General features: G+C 43.1%; 1 protein-coding gene across 9 annotated transcripts in view; it reads left to right on the top strand.

Annotated features, from left to right (window-relative positions):
- Window positions 1–21,883, top strand: part of CNIH3 (cornichon family AMPA receptor auxiliary protein 3) — a 205,553-nt gene that overhangs the window by 12,892 nt on the left and 170,778 nt on the right. The window contains exons 4-6 of one of the 9 annotated variants that reach the window (XR_004627202.1): window positions 1,120–1,272; window positions 2,521–2,621; window positions 5,679–7,065. The exons of 4 other annotated variants lie outside the window; for them this stretch is intronic. The gene's annotated coding sequence lies outside the window, so the exon portion shown is untranslated. 4 more of the 9 variants (XR_002143338.2, XR_004627207.1, XR_004627206.1 and 1 more) reach the window with 4 other exon arrangements.

The following is a 21,883-nucleotide window of genomic DNA, read 5'->3' on the forward strand; positions in this document are numbered from 1 at the left end:
CGTGCGCCCTGAAGAAAAGGTGCCTCGTGCGAGACCCTGTGTGCTTTGGCGCCGGATGAGCCGTCCGCTCAGGCACACGCAGGGCCAGGCCGAGGGCTCAGTAACCAGGGCTGCTCGGAGTACGGCTGGGTCGTGCAGACGGCCCTGGGGTGGCAAGTACATGTGCCATCGCAGGAAGGCTGAGCGTGACCTAAGGACGTGGGAGTCGGAGCTCCCGACAGCCCATTGGTCAGCTTTGCTTGCTGACTCCAAAAGTCCCCTGGAAACCCTGAGCTTAGGTGCAGGACACCCACGCTAGCTGCCTCATAGAGAGGTGCTCCCCAGCAAAGCCATGGGAGGACAGCCACACTTTCTATTCCCCAGTGGGCAGGTGGCTCTCAGAGAGGAGGTGGAACCCAAGGTAAGGGCTCACGTTCCCGTGGCTCTATTAACCCAGGGGCTTGGCCCCACCGGGGCCATGTCTAGACAGTGTAATAGACCCTGCGGTGGTCCAGTGATCTATTTTTGTGTTTGTTTTCTCTTTTAATTATGTTTCCGGTTATTCTTGTGGGAATGGACCAGTTCGAAAACTTACATAACTATACAGTATAATAATTTAGTATCAAAAGGAATTTGGTCCTCTAAACTTTTCGGACAAAGTGACAGAGACTGGCGACGGCCAGGTGTCTTGCCCAGGTGTCAGGGCGAGGTCTAACAGCCTTGCGTTCCTGGCTTCCAGGCCAGTTCTTCTGTTCCCAGTGACTGCTCTTAGTCGTCGAAGGAGAGGTAGCAAACTGGTGTCCTGAGATTGTTCCTTTTTTTTTTTTTTTTTTAAAGCTAATAGTTCATGTTTAAACACTGAGAGATTACACCTGAGAATCTGGATTTCTGGTTTCTTTGGAAAGCACTGAGCCCATGCTTCTGTAAGACTAACCGTTGGCATTAACGGTGGCTTCTGCCTTCATGTAGGTGACGTGTGCTCTAGTTCAGCACAGTCTCCACTGCTCCCTATGTCCCCCCCCAATATCGAGGCTGATGGCCAACGGCCATTTCGGGTCAAACTTGTGCTGTCGTATTTCTGACAGTAGAATTAAGAAGAAAGTGAACTGTCTCTCATATCTATGTCTCTGTTAAATGTAGGCTGTGTTTCAAGATGAATGGGTATTTTAAAAAGTAAATTGTTTTGGGGCCAGAAGAATACAGTTCAAGGTGATTTATGAAACAGACCTGTTTGGCACCTGTAGGCATTGGAAGTTGCAACTCTCAATACCATCATCATCGGAAGAGATTTGGGTACGTCTTTTCATTGGGGGGTTGTGGTATACCTTTGACAGGTTTTGAAAGGAGACTTTCATAGAGAAAGTGGAACACAGAGAGGATGGGACCCTCCTCTCCCTGCACCTAAAAGGAAGCTACTAAAAGGAAGATCAGTTTGTTTAGATTCTGAGTCCAGGTGTCCAAAAGATAGTGCTTTGGGAACTCTTCGCACCGCCTTGGGGGAGGAGTACCTCTATCGGTCCCATGGGCTGTCATGCAGCAGAGCTACTGGGGAAGTCGGAGCTCAGGGCTTCTCTGCCATTTGCTGACAGGACGCTGACTTGCCTCAAGGACATACACTTCTTATTTGGAGACATAAATTGCAAATAAGCAACACCCCAAACGTACCACACTCGTGGTTCCCTGGACAGAAGGTGGCGGGTTTTACCTGCCCAGTTGTAGAGACGGTGCTGCCGCCAGGCTCATCCCTGCCCGTGAACTTCTTTCTGGTCTCTGCTTCCAGCTGTCCTTCAACTCCACCAACTAATATTTCTTTTGTGAAGCCAGGAGGCTCCATAAAGGTTAAAAATAATTCAGCGATATTGTGCTGCACATAACTGAAATGTCATGAGCCATCTAGAGAGCAGGAGAACCAGTTCTCTCTTGCTTCTGTTGGTTTCGTCTGTTTACTCCCCTGTTGCCTGTCCCTGATGCTTGGGCTGGGAGACCAGCTGAGGAATGCTTCCTCCGGGGTTTCGCCGGGCACGGCTATTTGTCATGGCCTCAGAAGCTGCTTGGCTGGAGGTAAGGAAGGCCGCCCTTTTGGGAGGCATAATTATGGTCAGTGACCTCCAAGCTTGTAGCTTGGCCTTACTCTGCACCCAAACTCTGCACCCAAACTCAGGTGTGATTCAGGAAGTCATCTGTTTTTGTGTGTCCACGTGGATGATTGCCTTACCTGCTTTATGGAGGGGAAACAACCTTGGGTACTGCTGAGGAGACAGGGCTCTGAGTCAGGGCTTTCGCCTGGCTGAGTGCAAGGCTTAGAGGTGGAGTCTCTGTACGGAAAGGATTAAATCGAGGGAGGAGTCATGATCATTAGGGGACCAGACACCTGCGAAAACCAGGCACAACCGCCCACCTCCTCTCTGACTCACCCCCCAAAGCATGATTGAACTGGAGGGGGTGTGTGGCAAGCAGGAATTTGATTCAGCGAGGCAGGCGGAGGCCTGAACCCTGTCCCTTCCCATCCCCAAGACCCCATTGGTTGTGTTTTTTTTCCAGAGACTTGGAAGCTTGGGGATCTCAAGATAGACCTTGACCAGTGGAGTCTGTCTCGGCCTAGTGTAGCCTTGTCACGTGAGCGGCCTGAGGAAGTAGAACTGGTGAGGAACAGCTAGGCTCTTCAGGGGCTTGGGAGGCTCTTTGACTTACTAGGAATCCCGTGGGTCCAGGATTATCCAGGAGTCACCACATTACACAGTGCCTGGAGGGGAGGCCCCATCATTACCTGGCTTCCTTGAAGTAGACAAACCCCGAGCAGATTAGGGTTGTGCTTGAAAGCCCCTTCTCTTGACTCCATCTGCCCCTCCTCAGAGAGAGTATTCACTTTGAAATGATCAGGGGAGTAGTCTGGCTAGCATTATGAGAGATTCTTCTAGTTCCATACCTCTCGTATCATATATAATAGGGTAATGGAAGAAAACCCATCAATGGCCAGACCAGTATGGACCACATCAAAGCTGTGGTCATTATACCAGTCGTGGTAAATGAATGTGGATCCCAGTATAGACAGCATTTTATCCTTGTTTATTCTTAAAGGAAGCATTTGGCTTGTATACTATGCTTGAAACATCAAGCATCAAAATGCATGGTCATATTTGACTAAGAATGCCACCTGTGTTTTAATGATAATTGGCATTTTTATTATGTGTATGGCAGCACAGGTATATTATTTTAAATGTTAGAGATGACATGTAAGGTGTATAGTGAGTTAATGACTGTTGCTTCACGGGGCCTGTGTAGGCTGTACCAGTTCAGCAGATGAGGTCATTCAAATCACATAGGTCGCCTTCACCCGCCTGTCAGAACACATGGAAATCACAACTATTGGGGGATGCTGAATGCTTGTCTTACCCCTTCCCTCCCCGTACCCCGCCTCCCGCCCCCTCCCACGGGCTTGGCATCATTCCGCGTAGTAAAGTTCCACTGGTGAAAAGCCGCAGTGTGCAGTGGGTCTTAACCCTGTCTGACCCCTTCCCTGGACCCACGGCCAGAAGTGGGGTGTGGTTCGGGGAGCAGCCCAGACGTGTGGCAGCTTGGACATGTGGTGAGGATCCCTTTCCTTTTAACACTCTGCAGCTGTGGCCTCTCAGGGAACGGTCTGCCATCCCGAGCCATGGTCGCTGTGCTCTGCCTCCCTCCCCCCACTGCCCTGGCCCCTGACGGTGTTGTATCTGCCTCAACATCCCCTTTGTGCTGGCATGGCTCTGGTGATCTGGAATTACAGGGTGAGGCTGGTGGGGGATGCTGAGCGGAGCCCTTCATGGCATGTCTATTCGTCTGTCCGCTGAGCCGGTGTGTGGGGCCTGGTGCCCCTGCAGGAGGAGCCCCAGACCTGCAGGAGCATGGCGAGGGCTTCTTAGGTCAGCAGCTCCGGACAAGAGCCAGGCAGGCCCAGGAGAGGCTCAGCTGGAAGTGCCTGAGAGGCTGTGACCTCGAGGTTAGGTTGGGGCAGGGTGGCGGGGGAGCTCTGGATGGCCACATGGAGCCGTCCTCTGTGTGTGCCCCTCCATGCTCACCCCTCCTTGGGTCTCCAGCTGGGGAGCGGAGATGGCCGTAGCTTCCAGAAGTGCTGCCCAGCTGTGGGAGGCCCTCCTCATGCTTCCCTAGAGAATCCAACAGTGTTTCAACAGCTTCTCCAAGGATCAAAGTCTCCCCTAACTGAATGGGAATCTGTGGTCTGAGAATTTAATTGGTTTTTGCAGGTCCCCTTACTCCCCCCGCCCCAACCCCAGTAGTAGACGAAATATCGGGCCAAAGGGCCAAACAATGGCAGGTGGGGGTCTCCCCATCTCATTTCCAGCCGGACTTGGCCCTTCCTGATGCTTCCCTGAGGGAGTGTGGTAATACTGTTGGTGGCTCTGACACCTGCTGGCCATCCCGGAAACTGCGCCGCTGGAGGCATCCCCTCTGCTTGGATCGTTTTTAGTGGCTATACCTTCCCTACTTCTAATTTTAATGTAAGATGTACTTTACATGTTAGCTATTGTGAATCAAATTATTTATAAGTAACGTGCTTTTGCAAACACATGTGGACAGAAAATTTATGCAAAGATGTACCGGAACTGTATAGGGAGTGCAGCCGGGTCTGGGGAGGAGGGGGACTTTTACTGTATACCTTTTGGTTCTCTCTGAAATCTATGTTAAACAGGAAGGGGTGTGTTACTTTAGTACTTGTAGCTGAGGTACCGCCCTGGGGCTCCTGCCCCTCCCCGTTCCTTGTTCGGGCACCTTTAGTGCCTTCATGCGTGTGGAGGGAGCTTGGTGTGGCTGGACTCACCCTGACCTTGCTCACGGTGGTGGCCCCACTGCTGAATGGAAACTGGTTTTGGAGTGTGTGGCAGCTCCTATGGGGGCCCTCCTGCAACGCCTGCCCCCTTCCTCAGGGGCGAACTCAGGGCAGGGGCTCCAGGTGGAGAGCCGAGCCCTCGCTCAGGTCCCTGGGGCCTCGCAGGCATGCGTGGCCAATGCCCCCCAGGTTCCGACTCAGGGAACAGGGCTGCAAGCGGGGTGTGGCCTGCGGCCGGCTGGCAGGAGAGCCAGGTCTGATGAAAATATCCACCTTCTTCTCTGAGCCTCTTACTGTCTGCTACCAACATGGCCTTCCCCCATCGAACAGACTTCTGCTGCTTTCCCACTAGGCCCCGAATGATGGGACCTGCTTTGATGATTTGTTGAGGGCAGCCACTTTTCGAGCACGTGCTTGGGGACAGCAGACACTCCTAACCTGCCTGGACCCCTGCACCCAGCTCCCCACTGGCAGCCCAGAAACCCTGGGTGCTGAGTAGCCTTATGGAGCATGCAGGGTGCTCAGGGGCAGAGCCTCAGTGGTCACCCAGTGCCGGGCTGGATCCACGTGGAAGGGAGCTCCTTTCTGTACTTGGGGTGCCCTCCCTGAAGGTGGGACCAGAGCACTGTGGCGGACTCCTTGGCAGCCATTCTTCAGGGGAAGAAAATTGTAGAAACACATTCGATTGTTGGTTTTTAGACCCAGAGGACGTCTTTTAGCTCCTGTGATCGGCTTTTTTAGGGTACACCCTCGAGGGTACAAGATAGCATGAGTGCTATCCCAGGACTGGTTCCAGTGTCCACCGTCTTTTTGACTCCAAACAGCCAGGCCCCTGATCTGCTGCTGATTGCCCTCTCCCTTCTCTGGGCAGCACCCCTGTTGCCTTCCGGGACAATCAGAGCTCCTCCATTTGCCTTTCCCCCTTCCCGCTCCTGCTGGCCGGATCACAGACATCACGCTGCCCGGAGGATGGAGGTCACATGCCCAGGGAGACAGGAGAAGGCTGAGGCCCTGATGACCTCGCAGAGCTGCTATTGACGACGCACCTCTAGTCTTCAGTAAAGTAGAAGAATGAGCCCACGTATGCCAGTGATCGGGCTTCTTAATTGGAACAGATGCAGGGACCCTCAGTGATGCCCGGCTGTTTTCCTGTTCTCATCTGCAAGCTACCGCATGGGGGCAAATAGCTCTAATAAAGAAGAAAATCCCACAACATGAATCTCTGCTAGGACCCTGTGTACACAATAAAATAGATCTGTTTGCGCTATTGTTCTTAGAACTATTGAATTTTCAGTGTTCTCACCATGGGGTGGGGTGGAGCTGGATTTCATAAGCACACTGCAGTGTCTCTTAGTTTCTCTTTAAAGATGGGGAGTGAGCAGGGAGGAGGGGGGTGAGGATGCAAAGGGGAGAGGCGGGCTGCACTGATGACCTAAGGCGCACATTTGGGGCTTGCTGAAGGCCCTGGTCCTAAGCTCCTGAAAAACTCACTTGCGTTCCCCTGCACAGGAGACGCTGGGACTTGTTTCAGGCCTAGGACCCAGGTCTTTCTTGATCCTGGACTCACCTTCTGTAAAAATAGCTTTATTAATGGGGCACCTGGGGGTGCAGTCAGTTGAGAGACCAACTCTTGTTTTCGGCTCAGGTCGTGATCTCAGGGTGAGATGGAGCCCTGCATCAGGCTCCGCCCTGCTTTCTGGCACTGCTTTCTGTCGCTATGGACTAGTTTGCATTCTTAAAGTTTTATGCAAATGCAGTCGCATAGCACGGACTCTCTTTTTCTGTCTGTCTTGTATCAGCATAATTTTTTTTTAAGATTCATCTATCTCATTGTATGTATCAGTTCATTCCTTTTTATTGTGGAATAATATTCCATTGATATTGTTGTGGGTGTACCACAATATCTAGGTGCCTGTTCATGCCTGTTTGGATAATTTCTGGCATTGGCTCTTAGAGCTGACGAGAGCACTTGTGTGCGGGACTCGGTGTTACTCTTGGGTATATATCGAGCAGTAGAATGTCTGGGTCATACGGTAGGAGTATGCTTAACTTTTTATTCCTAATCAGATATTCATATTATACTTACACCCTCACCCTTGATTCATTGTATATTTTAAACAAAAGATGTTTGATACGGATTTATCTCTGAGTCATTATACATCGTGAAAAGAAGATGTTTTCATAGCCAGTATGACTTTTACTCCCTTTTATTCCATGGCAAGATAATCGTGCCAATATTCTTTTTTTTTTTAAAGATTATATTTATTTATTTGACAGAGAGAGAGAGCACACATAAGCAGAGTGGAGGCAGAGGGAGAGGGAGAAGCAGACTCCCCACTGAGCAGGGAGCCTGATGCAGAACTCGATCCCAGGACCCTGGGATCATGACCTGAGCTGAAGACAGACGCTTTACCGACTGAGCCAACCAGGCACCCCTCATGCCAATATTCTATAGAAAAATATCCATACAGAAGGTACTTCCTGCTTTCTTTGTGTTACCTCCAACTTGAGATCACAAGTAAAAGAAATTTAATGAATTTATGTATGTGTGTGTTTTTGAATATATACTTTTTCCTTATATATATGTGTCTTCCAAAATGATCACATGCATCATATCTTCTCTCAGTTGGACCTGAGTCCAACTCAGTTTTTAATTTTTAAAACATTTATCAAGACTTTAATGAACATGCCATAAAATTCGCCCACTTAAAGTGTACAATTCCGTGGTTTTTAGTATATTCACAGAGTCATCAGCCACCGCCGTTTTCTTCAGGTTAGAACTTTCAACCCAAAAGACACTGTGTACCTGTGAATAGTCATTCCCCATTTCCTACCCCAGTCTCTCCTGGTAGCTCTTCCCCACTAATAACCCACTTTTCTGTTTCTCTGTATTTACCTGTTCTGGATATTTCATGGACATGGCATCATATGGTATGTGGTCCTTTGTGACTGGCCTCTGTCACTCAGCATGGGGTTTTCAAGGTTCATTCATACTGTGGCGTGGGTCAGTGCTTTGTTCCTTTTTTTTTTTTTTTTAATAGTCTTTCGTTTTTAGAGCAGTTTTAGGTTTACAGCAAACTTGAGTGTAAAGTACAGAGAGTTCCCCTACACCCCTTACCCCACACAGGCACAGCGCCCCCACCATCACCATCCTGCACCAGATGGCCCATCTGTTATGACACATCTGTTACAATGTGTGAGCCTGCGTTGACGCATCATGTCACCCAACTGTAGCGTACATTAGGGTTCGCTTCTGGTGTACAGTCTATGTTTTTTCCTTAATTTTTTTTTTTTTACTTGTGTTTAGTTGACATGCAGTGTTCATTCTGTGGGTTTTGACAAATGTATAATGACATGTGTCCACCATTGTAGTATCATTCAGAATAGTCTCATGGTCCCTGTGCTTTGCTTAACTTTGCGAAAAGCTGCCCAACTGTGTTACAAAGTGGTTGCACCATTTTATGTTTCCGACAATAGTGCGGGAGTTCCAGTTCCTGCATATCCTTCCCAACACTTGGGATGGTCAGTCTTTTCAATTTTAGCCATTTGGATAGGTGTGTAGTGGGATCTCGCTGTGGCTTTGGTTTGCATTTCCCTGATGCATCTTTTTGTTTGCTTCTTTGTATCTTCTTTGTTGTAGTGTCTGTTCAAATCCTTTGCCCATTTAAAAAGTTGTGTTGTTTTCTTGCTATTAATTTTTCAGAGTTCTTTATATAGTGTGCATACAAATCCTTTATCAGATTTCAAGTGTTTTCTGTCAGCTTACAAGTGGTCTTCACTCTCTTAGGAGCTAAATTTTGAAATTCGACTAAGTCTACTTTATCAATTTTTCTCTTTAGGGATTCCTTTTTTTTTTTTTTTTTAAGATTCTGTTTATTTATTTGACACAGAGAGAGAGAGAGAGAGCACAAGTAGGCAGAGCGGCAGAGGGAGAGGGAGAAGCAGGCTCCCTGCTGAGCAGAGAGCCCCAGCTTGGGGCTTGATCACAGGACCCCGGGACCATGACCTGAGCCGAAGGCAGACACTTAACCGACTGAGCCACCTAGACACCCCATATATGTCCATATATGTATGGATATATTTTTGGGTTCTCTATTCTGTCCCATTCATCTATTTGCTTGTTTATACCAAACCACAGGTTTTGATTCCTGTAGCCTTTAAATAAATCTTGAAGTCAGGTAGCATGGGTCCTCCAACTTTTTTTTTTTTTATAGTTGTTTTGATTATGGTAAGCTCTGCATTTTCATATAAATTTTAAAATTAGCTTGCCAGTTTATGCAGAAAATCCCACTGGGATCTTCACTGGGATTGCATTGAATCTCTAGAACAATTTTGGAAGAATTGATGGCTTAGAAATAATGAGTTTTCTGACTTAAGAAAAATGTATATTTCTCCCCTTTTTATTTTTTTATTTTTATTTTTTTTAAAGATTTTGTTTATTTATGTGACAGAGGGACAGCCAGCGAGAGAGGGAACACAGCAGGGGAGTGGGAGAGGAAGAAGCAGGCTCCCAGCGGAGGAGCCTGATGTGGGACTTGATCCCGGAACACCAGGATCACGCCCTGAGCCGAAGGCAGTCGCTTAATGACTGCGCTACCCAGGCGCCCCTCTCCCCTTTTAAAAAAGCTCTTCTCTAATTTCCTTCAGCAATGTTTTGTAGTTTTCAGTGTACCTGTTTGCATACCTTTTGTCATATTTATCCCTAATTTCCTTTTTTTCTGTTGTGCATAGTATTATTTTTTAAAAATTTCAGTTTCTGATTTTGTGTTGCTAGTATACAGATATAAAATTGACTTATATCGATCTTGTGTTTTGCAAACTTACTAAACTAAGTAGTTCTAGTAGCTTTTTAGTACATTACATCACATTCTCTGCTTAGATAATCATATTGTTTGTGACTAAAGGCGATTTTATATTTTCCTCTCCAATCTTGATGCCTTTTCTTTCTTTTTCTCACTTGATTGCACTGGTTAGAGTCTTTAGTGCACTGTTGAACAGAAGTAATGAGAATGGGAATCCTCTTGTTGTTCCTGATCTTGGGGGAAAGTGTTCAGTCCTTCACCATTAAGTAAGTGTTGGCTGTAGGCTTTTCATAGATGCCATTTATCAGGTCGAGGAAGTTTCCCTGTATTCCTAGTTTGTTGAGTCATTTTACCATGAAATGTGTAGGATTTTATCAAATGCTTTTTCTGCATGTGAGATGATCACATGGTGTTTCTTATTAACTTGTAACAGAATGACTTACATTCATTTTCAAATGTTAAACTGAGGCTGCATTCCTGGGATAAACCATACTTAGTTATAATGTATTATACTTTTAATAATTGTTGGATTCAATTTACTAAAATTTTGTTTAGAATTTTTGTATCCATATTCATGAGGATACTGGTCTGTAGTTTCTTGTCTTAATAATGTTTTTGGCTTTGGTATCAGAGAAGTGCTATCTCATAGAATGAATTGGGAAGTATTCGCTCCTCAATTTTCTGAAAGACTTTGTGTATAATTAGTATTACTTTTTCCTTAAATGTTTGGTAGAATTCACAGTAAAGCTATCTGGGCCAGGAACTTTCTTTGTGGGAAGGATTTAACTATAAATTTGATGCTTTTAATAGATAGAGGTCTATTCAAGTTATTTCTTCTAGAGTGAGCTTTGGTAATTTGCATCTTTTTTATTTTATTTTATTTATTTATTTGACAGGGACAGCCAGCGAGAGAGGGAACACAAGCAGGGGGAGTGGGAAAGGAAGAAGCAGGCTTCTAGTGGAGGAGCCTGATGTGGGGCTCGATCCCAGAATGCTGGGATCACGCCCTGAGCCAAAGGCAGATGCTCAACGACTGTGCCACTCAGGTGCCCCTGGTAGTTTGCATCTTTCAATCAATTGTTCATTTTATCTAAGTTGTCAAATTTACAAGCATAAAGCTGTCCATAATATTTTCTTATTATCTTATTAGTATCTGTAGAGTCTGTAGTGATGTCACTTACTTCTCTCATTCCTGATATCGCTAATTTGTATCTTCTCTCTTTTTTCCTGATTAGTCTGGCTAGAATTTTATTAATTATACTGATATTCTCAAAGAATGATCTTTAGGGGCACCTGGGCGGCACAGCGGTTAAGCGTCTGCCTTCGGCTCAGGCGTGATCCCGGCATTATGGGATCGAGCCCCACGTCAGGCTCCTCTGCTATGAGCCTGCTTCTTCCTCTCCCTCTCCCCCTGCTTGTGTTCCCTCTCTCGCTGGCTGTCTCTATCTCTGTCGAATAAATAATAAAAAATCTTTAAAAAAATGATCTTTAGGTTTCATTGATTTTTTATGTTGTTTTTCTGTTTTCTGTTTCATTGATTTCCTCTTTGATCTTTATTATTTCCTATGTTCTGCTTACTTTGGTTTAATTTATTCTACTTTTTCTGGTTTTGTATGGTAGGACCTGAGGTCACTGATTTGAGACCTTTCTTCTATTCTAATATAGGCAACTAGTGCTGTAAATTTCCCTGTAAAAACTGCTTTAGCAGATTCCCACAAACTCTGATATGTTGTATTTTCATTTTCATCTTGTTAAAAGCACTTTCGAATTTTCCTTTTGATTTCTTCTTTGACCCATGGGTTACTCAGAGGTGTATTATTTAATTTCCAAATATTTCAAGGTTTTTCCAGACATCTTTCGGTTATTGATTTCTAATTTAATTCCTTGTGGCCACAGAACATACTTTATATGGGTTAAGCCCTTTTACATTTATTGAGACATGTTTTATGGCCCAGAATATGGTCCATCTTGGTAAATGTTCCATGTGAACTTGAATGTATTTTGCTCCTATTGTGACAGTGATTATTCATATGATTAGATTTAAATTTATCATTTATATTTGTTTTCTATTAGTCTCATCTGTTCTTTATTCCCTATTCCTCTTTTGCTGCCTTCTTTTGGATGGAATATTTTCTGTTTCTGTTTTATCTTCTATGTTGGGTTGCTAGTTATATCTCTTCGCCTTGCTCTTTAGTGGTTACACCAGGGTTTATAGTATTATCTTTAACTCATCAGTCTGCTTTCAAGTTATATTAGGCCACTTTAAATGTAGTGTAAGAGCTTATGGAATATACCTACACTTTTCTTGCCCCGGTTTTTATGGCTTTGCTCTCATATGTTTTCCTTATATATTTGCTATAAACCTAGGCTGTATTATTGTTCTTGTGTTAAATAGTTTCTTTTTCTTTTTGACTTTTTATTTTGAAATAATTATAGATTCATAGGAAGTTGCAGAGAAATGTATGGGAAGGTCCTGTGTACCCTTCACCTGTGCTTCCTACAGTGTTGATCTCTTGCAAAACTGTAGGACCATATCAAAACCAAGAACTTGGCATTGGTACAACCCAGAGTTTATTCAGATTTCATCAGCTATACCTGTACTCATTTGTGTGTAATGCGTGTGTATATATACCCGTGCAATTTTACTTTTTGTGTGGCTTTGTGTAATTGTCATCACAAGTGAGATATAGTATCTTTTTTTACCACAAGGCTCCCTTGTACCTTCTTGGTCAGTCTGCCCCCCTACCTCTAATCCATGACATCTGGCAATCACTAACCTGTTCTCCATTTTCATATTATAGTTGTTTCAAGAGTGTTATGTAAATGGAATAATTTACATAGTATCATGCAGTATATAGCCTTTTGCTCTCCCTTGAGGCTAGTCCAAGGTCTCATTGTATCAATAGTGTGTTCCTTTTAATTGCGTAGTAGTATTCAATGGTTTGGATCTACCACAATTTATTTAATCATTTACACACTGAAGGACATTCGTGTCAAGTCTAGTTTTTGGCTATTACAAATAAGTTGCTACAGACATTCATGTATAGGTTTTTGAGTGTTGTAGGATTTCATTTGCCTGGGATAAATGCCCAAGAGTGCTAATGCTGGGTTGCATGGTAAGTGCATTTTTAGTTTTAGAAGAAAATGACAAATTATTTCCCAGAGCGGCTGTAACCTTTTATATTCCTACCAGCAGTCTATGGATGACCCAGTTTTTCCACATTCTTGCCAGCATTGGGATTCTTTACTTTGTGGTGTTTTTTTTTAGATTTATTTTATATCTTTATTTTAGAGGGAGAGAGCATGTGAGTGGAGGGAGGGGAATAGGGAGAGAGAGAATCTCAAGCAGACTCCCTGCTGAGCATGGAGCTGGACTCCGGGTTCAATCTCATGACCTTGAGGTCATGACCTGAGCTGAAACCAAGAGTCAGATGCTTAGTTGACTGAGCCACCCAGGAGCCCTTATTTTGGGGTTTTATTATTTATTTATTTAAATTTTTTATTTTTTAAAGATTTTATTTATTTATTTTGACAGAGAGAGACAGCCAGCGAGAGAGGGAACACAAGCAGGGGGAGTGGGAGAGGAAGAAGCAGGCTCCTAGCGGAGAAGCCTGATGTGGGGCTCGATCCCAGAACGCTGGGATCACGCCCAAAGCCGAAGGCAGACGCTTAATGACTGCGCCACCCAGGCGCCCCTATTTTGGGGTTTTAATATACATTTCCCTGGTTGCTGATGTTTGACATTGGGTCATTTGCTTACTTGCCACCTGTATATTCTCTTCATTGACATGTCCTCAGTCCACATTCTAACTGTATTATTTGCTTTTGTACTGTTGGGTTTTGAGAATTCTTTATACATTCTAGATACCAAGTCCTTTGGTAGATATGTGGTTTGAGAAGATTTTGTTCCAGTATGTAATTTGTCTTTTTGTTTTCTTGACAGGGTCTTTCACAGAGCAAAAATTTTTAAGAGGTCCAATTTGTCAAGTTTTCTTTTTATAGATCATATTTTTAATGTCAATTCTAAGTTTTTTTCCTAATCTAAGGCCTTTAGGATTTTCTCCTATGTTTTTTCTTTTCTCAAAATTTCATAATTTTACAGTTTACCTTTGAATTGTAATGCAATCTTTTGTCTGACTTGTTTCACTTAGTGTAGTGCCATCAAGGTCCATGATGTCACAAATGTCAGAATTTCCTTTTTCATGGCTGAATGATGTTCTGTTGTATGTATGCATTATATGTGTGTGTATACATCTTTATCTGTTCATTCATTGATGGACACTTAGGTCGTTTCCATATCTTCACTGTTGAGAAAATGCTTCTGTGAACATGGGGATAGAAATATCTCCTTGATCTCCTGCTTTCCTTTCTTTTGGATATATACCCAGAAGTGAAATTGCTGGATTGTCTGGTATTTCCATTTTGAATTTTTTGAGGAACCTCCATACTGTGTTACATAGTGGCTTCACCAATTTACATTCCTACAAACAGTGCACAAGCTTTTTAGTTTGATTCAGTCCCACTTACTTATTTTTACTTTTGTTGCTTTTGCTTTTTGGTGTCAAATCCAAGAGCTTATCGCCAAGACAAGTGTCAATGAGCTTATCACCTATGTTTTCTTCTAGGAGTTTTATGGTTTCAGGTCTGAAATTTAAGTCTTCAGTTGATTTTGAGTTGATTTTTGTGTATAGTGTAAGACTGGGGTTCAATTTTATTCTTTTGCATATAGCTGTCCAATTTTCCCAGCACCATTTATTGAAGAGACTCACTTTTCCCCATTGTATATTCTTGGTTCCTTTTTCATAAATTAGTTGACCAAATATGCATGAGTTTATTTTTGGGCACTCTGTTTTTTTCTATTTTTCTGTATTGTCTAGAAGTTTGATTAGAGTTTTTAAGAAATATGTTTCATGTGTTCACTTAAATTTTGAACATATTTATGTGTTTATTTATTTTAAAGATTTTATTTATATATTTAACAGAGAGAGAGAGAGAGAAACAGCACAGGCAGGGGGAGTGGCAGGCAGAGGGAGAAGCAGACTCCCCCACTGAGCAGGGAGCCTGATGAGGGATTGATCCCAGGACCCTGAGATCATGACCTGAGCCGAAGGCAGACATTTAACCAACTGGAGCCACCCAGGTGCCCCTGAACATATTTGATACAATTATAATGACTATTTTTATGTACTTGTCTATTAATTTTAACATCTGGGGCTACCAGTTCTGGGTCAGTTTATCTTGATTGATCATTCCCCTTGTTAAGGGTAAGATTTTCCTATTCCTTTGAATGGTTAGTAGTTTTTGAGTGGATGCCTAATATTGTTAATTTGCCATATTGAATGATGGGTATTTTTGTATTCCTATTAATGTGAAAAACAATTTTTTTGAAGATTTTATTTTTGAGTAATCTCTACACCCAACTTGGGACTTGAAGTCACAACCTGAAGACCAAGAGTCACGTGTTCCACAGACTGAGCCAGCTAGGTGCCCTGAAAAATAATTTTTTGAAAAGAATTACCAGGACTTTTATTTTTGCTTTATTTTATTAAAAAATAAATATGTCATAAAGCTTTTTTTCCTTTAGGGAGTTAAAAAAAGGGAATAAGTTTCATAAAGCCAAGTAAGCAATGGTAACTTGAAAAAGATTGGTAATCCCTTATTTACAACTTATAATTGAACAAAAGAACAACGGTCATAGCCCCAGCTGGACATTTCATGCCAATGGCAGCGAACAAGTTCAACTAGACAAAAATAAATAACTGTTTGGAAGCCCTGATAAGTGCTTAAACAGACTGACTCACTGAGACATCGGTATAGATATATCTTTGATACGTGTACTTTTTTAAAAAGACTTATTTATATTTGAGAGAGAGACAGAGCATGTGCACCAGCGGGAGGGGCAGAGGGAGAGAGAGAATCCCAAGCAGAGTCCCCACTGAACTTGGAGCCTGATGCAGGGCTCGATCCCATGACCCTGAGATCACAACCTGAGCCGAAATCAAGAGATGGACGCTTAACTGACTGAGCCACCCAGGTGCCCCAATATGTGTATTTTAATATATCCTAGTGATGTTTTTGAATTTTGCGCCGGGGGGCAGTTAAGTTCATTGTGAACAGGTTTCTGTTGTAACCCTGCTCTTCATCACGAGCTCTGTACACACTGCTCCGTGCTTTGCCATATTGTAGGGCCACCCTCGTGTCTCTTCCAAGATCCAAGCTTTTCTTGGTCATTCAGAATCCCTCATTTCTTGTAAGAACATGCTCAAGTTCTCACAGGAGGAGCTTTCTCTTTCTTCCCTGAGTTTTTTCCCCTTGAAACCCTGTGGCTATTGGCCAACAGGGGGAAGAGGCCCCTTCATATGTCATTTATTTTATCAGGATTTCTTCTTTGTTTTCAGGCAGCACTCTTCTTCCTCTCCAGGCAGACCGCCATTTTTCTTTTTCTTTCTCTTTTCTCCTTTGTCTCTCTCTCTCTCTCTCTTTTTTTAAAGATTTTATTTATTTATTTGACAGAGATAGAGATAGCCAGCGAGAGAGGGAACACAAGCAGGGGGAGTGGGAGAGGAAGAAGCAGGCTCATAGCGGAGGAGCCTGATGTGGGGCTCGATCCCATAACACCGGGATGACGCCCTGAGCCGAAGGCAGACGCTTAACCTCTGTGCCACCCAGGCGCCCCTTCTCCTTTGTCTCTTTTAAAACTTCAGTTTTGGGTGATTTTAACCCTGCCCAAAAGAGAGAGATGATGGTATAGTGGGCTCCCGTGTCCTCATCAACAATCATCCACTCGTGCAAGTGCACTTTTCTAATGCTGTGGATTTGCAAACGTGAGGGACTTATTTTCAAGTTACATCCGAAATCACGTGTGTGTGTGTGTGTGGGATGCACAGCCCTGTTTGTCTTGTATGGTGTGGGGGTGGGACTCTTGGTTTGTTATCCAGGTTAGGATGCATCCAGCATGAGAACTGAGAGTCTCCAGTGATTTCCACGGGACACAGCAAGCATCTCGAATACTCTCTTTTTGTTTTATGCATGGTCCTTAAGTGCAGCCTGTAGCTTTCATCCTGTGTGTTGTTATAGTCTCTAGTTGATTTAGGCCACATCTCCTCTTTCATCTAGATTTACCCTCTGTGAATGTCGTTCCTAAGCATTCTTCTTTCTCTTCTTTTCTGAGTGTGTGTGTGTGTGTGTGTGTGTGTGTGTGTGTGTGTATGTATACACACATCTAGAGTGTCCTTTTATATCTCAACTATGCCTAATGAGTAAAAGCAAACTAGCTTCATGTAGTGAGAGGCATCTGATAGAATCTTGGCGCCACTACTTACTGGTTGGTGTGACTTTTCCAAATTTGCTAGACCTCTCTGAGATCCAGCACCATCAGCCATAGACTGAATAACACCCACCATAAGGGGGATCGCTAGGATTAGAAATAATGCAAGCAGAGGGCTCCTCGCAGTGTGCGATGCATGGGTGTAACTCAGCGGATGACAACTATGATATTATGATAGATGCGGCACGGCTGTGGAATGGATGCAGAGAGTATTATCCACAATCGACTGGCTACACAGGCACCAGAGAGACTAAAATACTGACTAAAGTCACTCTGAGAGCCAGTGACAGATCCATAACCAAACTCATAAATGCCACTTCTTGGACACAGAGGCTCTTGCAAACATACCCAAATCTAATTTCTGCTTATATCTTTATGGGTGATTTTTTTTAAAACAGAAATAAGACATTTCCAGCAGCTCATTTCAAGGGGATTTACTAAATTTATGGTTTCAGGCATCTGGTTTTGGGCACAATGCCCAAAACCATGTCCTTATCTCCACGGTAATACTTGAAATGAGCATATCAGTCCAGTACATCTCTGCTGGGGTGTTTTGCTGAGTTTATTTGTGGACAGCTGCTTCTCAGAATCATAGACTGCTGGTGGACAGCATGTAAACAGACTGAGGGAAGTGCTTCAAGGTTTCACACGAGAAGGGAATGTTAACAGTCCCACTTTCTCTGTTTCTCTGTTTCTTCTCTCTGACTCTGTTTGCCTTGCTGCCTCTGTGACACACACATGCACACACACACACACACACACACAAATCTAGTCCTTTTGATCTTATATTCTTTAGGCTCTAAAGAGGTATATATACCCCTCTGTATCCTTTTCAAAGTGGAGAGATGGTCTTTCTCAGAGATTTCTCCCTGAATATTATGGAAGGATCAAAATGTATCATGGTTGATCATCTGTAGGTGTCTTGAAGGTATATAAATTCTGTCTAAAAGCTAAAGGCACTGGCCAGCAAAATCAGTGAAAATTGTGTAGAGAGGCTTACCCTTTTGTCTTAAACGAACCAAGTTAGGGGAGAAAAGAATTGTTGGAAGGGGATTCGGATAGAGATAGCTGTAACCATCACCTGCTGATACGAGATCCCTTTTCACGATGTTCTAGTTTCCTTTTGGCAGGACCACCGTCAGCAAGCAAATCAAATCATGATGAATTGCCTAGGAAAGAATGAAACCCTTTTCCTTCCTCAAAAAGAAACAGTGGGGCTTCTCCCTCTTACCTTTTTCAACATCTTAGTCTTCCATAAGCAGAGTGTCTGTAACTAAATCATCTTTGTGTCTCTAGTCCCTTTCATTATGCTTTACATAGAGGAAGCAGTCAATAGATCATTATTCTGGATGCTGAATGTATAAATATGTATTAGTTGCAAATCTGCTATGGGTCCTAACTTTGTTAGCGGCTGTGTGGACCACTAAAGAGGTTATAATTCAGAATTCCTTGCTTTCACTGAGCTTGCCATCTCGATAGGACATAGCAATTTTGGGAAATGTTTGGGCATTATTTCCTCAAATATCTTGTCTGCTTCATTTTATTTCTCTTTTCCTTTGGGACTCCAGTTGTATGTATGTTAAATCTTTTGATGATGTCCCACAGGTTCCTGTAGCTCTATTAATTTTTCTATTTTTTTCCTTTTGCTCTTTGGATTAGAAAAGAAATCTGTTAATCTGTCCTCAAGTTCATAGACTCTTCTGTCATCTTCATTCTGCTGTTAAGCCCATTCAGTGATTTTTAACATTTCAGATATGTATTTTTTAGCTCTGGAATGTTGATTTACTTCTTTTTATAGTTTCTAGTTACCTTTTGATCCTTCCTATTTTTCATTCATTGTAAGCATACTTTCCTTTACGTCCTTGAGCTTAGTTATAATAATTGTTTTATAACCCTTGTCTGCTAATTCCAATATGTGAATCATTTCGGGGTTGAACTTCATTTTTTTTTCTTTCTTGAGTATAGATAGTATCTTTCTGTTTCTTTGCATGTTAAATAATTTTGAACTGTGTCCTGGATGTTGTGAATGATATGTTGTAGAGATCCTCAGTTCTGCTATGTTCTCCTGAAGAGTTTTGTTTCATTTCATTTTGTCTTGTTTTGTCTTGTTTTGGATAGTAGACAGTTAACTCGGCTGAATTCAGACTGCTAACTTTGTCTTCCCTTCTACGAATGGGTCCAATTTCTGCCTACTTCATTTAGTGTTTGCTGGACCGCTTGAAGTCTGCTTCATACAGGTGTGGTTCTGGCATAAGCCAGGGATTTGGGCAAAATTTATACACACAATTTGGGGCTCCCCCTTTCTGGCTCTCCACTTTTCAGGATTTCCCCCTTTGCTTTACAGCAGATGTGTCTCTTGCAACTCTGTGCTCTGGTTCTTCAAGTCAGTAAATCTTTGGGTTTTCTTTCTGACTTTTAGGTGCCTCGCATAGTGAGGCCTTACCTCAGGCCTTACCTTCCCATAAAAAATGGGAACCACACCCAGTTCCTTTCCCTTCATCCAATGACTTCCTTCTGATATCCACCTGTTTTTGGTTAATCTCCAATGTCTTCAGATAGTTGTGTTTATATTTTTCCCAGGGTTTATAGCTGTTATTTGTGAGAAGGTTTGTCCCACAGGAGCCACGTGGCCATGACTGGAAGGAGAACCTAGTTCAGCTTGTAGGACCATGAGATAGGGACAGATAAGCAAGTTACTGTCACAAAAAGACTCAGAGATGAAAATAACTTATTCAGAGGTTTGTAAGGGAGTCCAGCCTTTGGAAAGACAGGCTCATTAAGGAAAAAATGCAACAGGTATTTAAAGGAAAGAAATGACCAAATGTCTGAGTTTACAGTCAGTCTGTATGTGGCAGAAAAACCGTAGTGTTCTTGCGTGATTTTAGTACTTACAGAGGCTAGACGCATCTTCAGACACCAACATTGCAAAAAGTAGGGAGAGAGATGATTTTTTTATAGGGGGTCAGTAACCTGCAGGAAAGGCTCAAGGTTTCATATTTTGGGGTCTGGAATGACACAGAGTGATCCTGTTTTTTGCGTTTTTTTTTGTTTTGTTTGTTTGTTTTGTCTGTGGGTGCAAAGTGGATGGGTGTGCTTGCATCCCAGCAGAGTGTTAGTTATGTCTTCACCATTTCTCCTTCGAGCCCCACCCTGACACTCAGATTTGATCTCATAGATTGTTTTGAGGTTTTCTGATTCAGTGCAACTCAACTGATATTTGGTTTTATTTCACTGGTTTTATTTACATAATGCATAAGAGATGTTGATACATGGATCTTCCTCGACTTACAATGGAGTTACGTCTGATAAACCCCTTGTCAGTTGGAAATATCATTAAGCCGAAAATACCTGTGCCATACCTCACCTACTGAATGTCACAGCTTAGCCTCGCCGACCTCAAAACTGCTCAGAAACCTACATTAGCCTACAGCTGGGCAAAATCATCTAACACAAAGCCTGTTTTATAATAACGTGTTGACTCTCTCAGGTAGTTTATTGAATATTGTGCTGAGAGTGAAAAACAGAACAGTTGTACGGATACAGAATGGTTCTAAGTGTATCAGTGTCGAGCCTTGTGATCGCCAGCTGGCGGGAAGCACGGGCCACTGCTTGGCATCACCAGAGAATATCACAGATCGCAATTTTAAGTCTGGTTTCTCCTGAAAGCGTATCACCGTCACAGAGCTGAAAACCAGTAAGGGGAACCATTCTAAGTCAGGGACGGTCTGTACGGAGGCATCCTTGTTACATATTAATTAGTTAGTGCATAATTAATTACATGCAATTACATATAATTAATTAATTAATTACAAATAATTATTATCCCTGTTACATCCTTGTTACAACCAGGGCACTTCTGCTTCTGGAGTTAACTTGTAGGTGCTCTACAGCTGTAATTTCCTTTTATGTACCAGAATGATTTCGTTGCCTTTATCAAGCTCATCTCCTGAGCTAAAGAATAAGGATCATCCAATTGCCTGCAGCCGCCTGGAAGGGTGCCCTCTGTCTGAGATGCTCAGGTTTCTCAAATTCCTGGCCTGCAGGGAACCTTTATTACCTGCAAAGCTTATATTCTGTAAGCCGTGCAGTGGGTTCCAGGACCATTTTCCGGGAGCAGTATGCTTGAGCTGGCTTGTCCTGGCTGACAAGAGTTGATTGTTAAATCTGCAGGAATTTTGTAAGCTGTGTGTTAAACAAGGCCATTACTAGAAATTATTTACTTTATCACTTACAATTAAATACATTATATTTAAGGCAGTGGTAATAAATACTCAAAACCCATACTTCCTAATTATTGTATGACATTTTGTTTTTCATTGTACGCTCTTGAGGACTTTCACGTCTCTTGGATCTTTGCGGTGGAGACACTGTAGCGATGTGCTACCGCGTGTCCATTCCCAGCTCCGTGCTCGGAGATGTCATGTTGACATTGGCGGTGATGGGAGTGTTTATGAAACAGAAATTGGCAAGTACGACCAGGCAGTGCCTTTCCTTTGGAGAGCTGGTTGTTAAACACTTATCGACATTTCAGTGCTTGTAGGCATTTCCCTTCAACCTATAAAACTTAGCCGTTGGTCCCAGAGCAGCTTTGCCATATCGTATTAAATGAGGTTTGTGTCTTGCTTATGGTTGCAAGTTTGATTTATCCAATTCAATCTTACAGGAGGGTAGATTTTTACTGGTCCTCAGTAAATAATTACATAATCATGAAAAATAAAGGAACTCAGTAAAAGCATTTTGAGTAATATTTAACCATTGTTACCATTGTTCCAGGTAGTTTGTAAAGTCTACTATTATATTCTACAGAATCAGTATTTTCAAGTTCCTCTTTTTTTTTTTTTTTTTTTTTTTTAGTTTTTTTTTTTTTTTTGNAAGCAGGCTCATAGCGAAGGAGCCTGACGCGGGGCTCGATCCCATAACGCCGGGATCACGCCCTGAGCCGAAGGC

The sequence above is a fragment of the Ailuropoda melanoleuca genome, chromosome 8 (genome assembly GCF_002007445.2).
Source record: "Ailuropoda melanoleuca isolate Jingjing chromosome 8, ASM200744v2, whole genome shotgun sequence".
NCBI classification, from domain to species: Eukaryota; Metazoa; Chordata; class Mammalia; order Carnivora; family Ursidae; genus Ailuropoda; species Ailuropoda melanoleuca.